Raw genomic sequence first — 4,341 nt, forward strand, 5'->3', positions numbered from 1 at the left:
CACCGCCGGCGAGCTACTTACGCACCGCGCCCGTCGCAGAGGTTGCTGGGAGGCTCAAGAGCTAGTCCCAGCGTGCTACGCGTGCGGCGCTCGGCTACCCTGCTGTTGGGGGGCGGGGAAGGGGCGGGGCCTACGGCCTGCAGCACGTTTGAGGCCAAACCGGATTACGTCTGTCGGTGATGTAAGTGGGCGTGGCGCGGCTCCTGACTTCCCTTGGGCAGGCTTAGGGCGAGGGAAGTTGGACTTCAGCTGTCTCCCGGGTCCTTGGCTCGGCCATCTTGGGCTTCCCGAGTGGAAGGCGTTGTCGACCTGTCACAGCTTCACTGCAACACTGGGGCTGTTTCATGGTTTTCTGTTTCCATTTCTCACATCTACCTACGTTTGAGGCAGATCAATTTACTGCATTCCTTTGCTTGGTAAAATCACTAATCAAGGAATCTCAAAAGCCGTAGTGCTGCGTCAGATTTGCTACACCAGCCCAGTTTAAGATAACGGGCGAAGGAGAAACCAGTTGTCCGCAGTGAAGCCAGAGGACTTGTTGCAGCATTTTCTCTGTGTCCTCATTTCCTCTTCCCTATTCACGTTTCTTCCCACCTCAGCCAACACCTCTCCCAAAGTGCAGGCTGGTGTGATGTCAGCATTATCGGTTTGGTTTTGTTTTTTGAGACAGGGTCTCACTCTGTTGAGCAGGCTGGAGTGCAGTGGCGCGATCACGGCTCACTGCAGCCCTGACCTCCCAGGTTCAGGTGACCTCCCTGCCTCAGCTGCCTCAGTAGCTGGGACTACAGGCACACACTACCACACTCGGCTAATTTTTCTATTTTTTGGACCGTTAGGGGTCTCGCTGTTGCCCAGGCTGGTCTCGAGCTCCTGGCTGAGCTCAAGCGATCCTCTCGTTTTAGCCTCCCAAAGTGTTGGGATTGATTACAGGCATGAGCTACTGCTCTTGACCCTTATCAGAATTTTAGAACCTATTTAAAAAGAAATGGTCAGTAGGAACCGACGTTGATTCAAAATCCTGACATTTCCTTCTTAAGGTTTATGGCAGTGTTTGGCAAGGAATTTGTCACCAACCAAAAGAATCAGTATATTTTCTTCGGACCATTATAAGGATATACAAAGTGCATGAGCTTTTAGTGCACCTACAGGAGTGCACCTTAGTAATATATGTATCAAACAAACGCCACTAGCCAGACACGGTGGCTCACGCTGTAATCCCAGCACTTTGGGAGGCTGAGGTGGATGGATCACAAGGTCAGGAGTTCGAGACCAGGCTGGCCAACATATCAAAACCCTGACTAAAAATACCAAAATACCAAAATTAGCCAAGCATGGTGGTGCGTGCCTGTAGTCCCGGCTACTCAGGAGGCTGAGGCAGGAGAATCGCTTGAACCCGGGAGGTAGAGGTTGTCGTGAGTCGAGATCATACCGCACTCCAGCCTGGGCAACAGAGCAAGACTCTGTCTCAAAAAAAAAAAAAAAAAAGGAAGAAAAAAAAGGAAGAAAAAAAAAGAAAGAAAGGCCACTATGGCATAGGATTCTTTTTTTTTTGAGACGGAGTTTCACTCTTATTACCCAGGCTGGAGTGCAATGGTGCGATCTCAGCTCACCGCAACCTCCGTCTCCTGGGTTCAAGTAATTCTCCTGCCTCAGCCTCCCGAGTAGCTGGGACTACAGGCATGTGCCACCATGCCCAGCTAATTTTTGTATTTTTAGTAGAGATGTGGTTTCACTATGTTGACCAGAATGGTCTCGATCTCTTGACCTCGTGATCCACCCGTCTCGGCCTCCCAAAGTGCTGGGATTATAGGCGTGAGCCACCGCTCCCGGCCAGGATTCTTTACTGAGTAAAATTTTTATGAACAACATGGTTAAGTATTCTGATGTTTATCAGATTTATAGACAACATGAAACTGGAAGTAATTATGAAGGCCTTCAGAGATTAAATGAGAATTCAGACAATCTCAGCTAATTAGACAGGTAGCCAAATGTGACAATTTATAAGTCCAGCTCCAAAAGCCAACTGCCTGACTTCAAAATGGAGGATATATGATTTAATAAGTGTTAAAGAAAAAGACCTGGATGATCTTATTGATCATAAGCTAAATTGGTGCAAATAAGGCTGCCAAGTTCAGTGTCTAAATAAGGAAAATGATAGTCTGCCACTTTGTCCTTCAGTTGTTTGGTCTGGGTCCAATTTTTAAATGGAGATGGGTAAATTGTTCACTCCTCTAGAGGGAACTGAAAAATCAGAATATTTTCTTTCAAGGAACAATTGTAAGATCGCTGAAAATGCAATTTAAAAAAAAAAAGAAAAACTCTATGCCTCAATTTTGCCCCCCCACATCGCTTTTTTTTTTTTTTTTTTGAGACGGAGTTTCACTCTTGTTACCCAGGCTGGAGTGCAATGGTGCGATCTCGGCTCACCGCAACCTCCGCCTCCTGGGTTTAGGCAATTCTCCTGCCTCAGCCTCCTGAGTAGCTTGGATTACAGGCACGCGCCACCATGCCCAGCTAATTTTTTGTATTTTTAGTAGAGACGGGGTTTCACCATGTTGACCAGGATGGTCTTGATCTCTTGACCTCGTGATCCACCTGCCTCGGCCTCCCAAAGTGCTGGGATTACAGGCGTGAGCCACTGCGCCCGGCCCCACATCGCTTTTTTACTTTTTATTTTTTATTTGTATCTTCTTGCACTATGTATTGAAAAGTTGTTGTAGTTATTATATTTGATTAGTTCATAATTTAGTCTTTTTACATAGAAGTTGTTTATGCAGCATAGCTACAGTGTTATAATACTGTTTTTTTGTGTGTAGACTTACCATTAACACTGAGTTTTGTACCTTGTGATCACTTACTGCTCATTAATGACCTTTTTTTTTCTGATTGAAATAAACCTTTTAGCATTTCTTGTAAAAAAAAAAAAAAAAGATCTCTGAATGTTTAGCATGAAGAGAAGACTTGGGATAGCCACAGCAGTCTTTAACCAGGGACTATGAACAAAAGGAGGGATTTATCTTTTTGTCAGCATCCTAGAAGGCAAAGCAAAACCAATCAGTTTAAGTTACAAGAAGTTAGATTTTGTCAACAAGCAAGAATTTTCAAACACTTAGGGGAAAAACATATGTAGAAAAACTGTTGAAGCAGAAACTGGAATGCACTTGTCTGGAATGTTATCAAGGGAAAATCACGTACCAGAGGTCACACTAGATGACCTCTAAGGTCTTTCCAACTATAACTTAGACATCAGGGACCAAGTATCCTATAATCTCGTTTCTAAAATTAATTATACTTTTTTTTTTTTTTTTGAGATAGTCTCCCTCTGTCACCCAGGCTGGAGTGCAATGGCGTGATCTCAGCTGACTGCAACCTCCCAAGTTCAAGTGATTCTCCTGCCTTAGCCTCCTGAGTAGCTGGGATTTTTGTATTTTTAGTAGAGACAGGGTTTCACCATGTTGGCCAGGCTGGTCCTGAATTCCTGATGTCAGGTGATCCACCCACCTCAGCCTCCCAGAGTGCTGGATTACAGGCGTGAGCCACGAGACCAGCCCCCTTTTTTTTTTAAACAGTCTCACTGTCACCCAGGCTGGATGTAGTGGCTTGATCTCGGCTCACTGCAACTTCCACTTCCCAGGTTCAAGAGATTCTCCTGCCTCAGCCTCCCAAGCAGCTGTGAATACAGGTGCCTGCCACCACACCTGGCTAATTTTTTGTATTTTTAGTAGAGACGGGGTTTCACCATGTTGGCCAGGCTGGCCTCAAACTCCTGACGTCAGGTGATCCTCCTGCCTCAGCCTCCCAAAGTGCTGGGATTACAGGTAGGAGCCACCGTGCCTGGCTTTTTTTTTTTGAGACAGAGTCTTGCTGTCACCCAGGCTGGATGCTGTGGCTTGAGCTCAACTCACTGCAACTTCCACTTCCCAGGTTCAAGAGATTCTCCTGCCTCAGCCTCCCAAGTAGCTGGGATTACAGGTGTGTGCCACCACGCCTGGCTAATTTTTGTATTTTTCATAGAGACAGGGTTTTACCATGTTGGCTAGCCTGGTCCTGAACCTCTAACCTCAAGTGATCTGCCCGCCTCAGCCTCCGAAAGTGTTGGGATTACAAGCGTGAGCCACTGTACCCAGCCAAGTTGCTAATTATACTTAAGGAAGCACACTGGACAAAGAAGGATGAAACATACATTCTACTTATACACAAATGGAAGTGAGTACCTTATATAAAAGGGAAAATAATGTTATTCTTTATTATTATGAAAATGGATTTCTTTTTCCAGTGGTTCAAATATACAAGCAGAATTGTTTAATGTTTGCCAATAAATATAATAAATTGAAGCAGAAG

This window comes from Aotus nancymaae, unplaced genomic scaffold (assembly GCF_030222135.1).
Source record: "Aotus nancymaae isolate 86718 unplaced genomic scaffold, 86718_ANA_hifiasm-v0.15.2.pri h1tg000089l, whole genome shotgun sequence".
NCBI classification, from domain to species: domain Eukaryota; kingdom Metazoa; phylum Chordata; class Mammalia; order Primates; family Aotidae; genus Aotus; species Aotus nancymaae.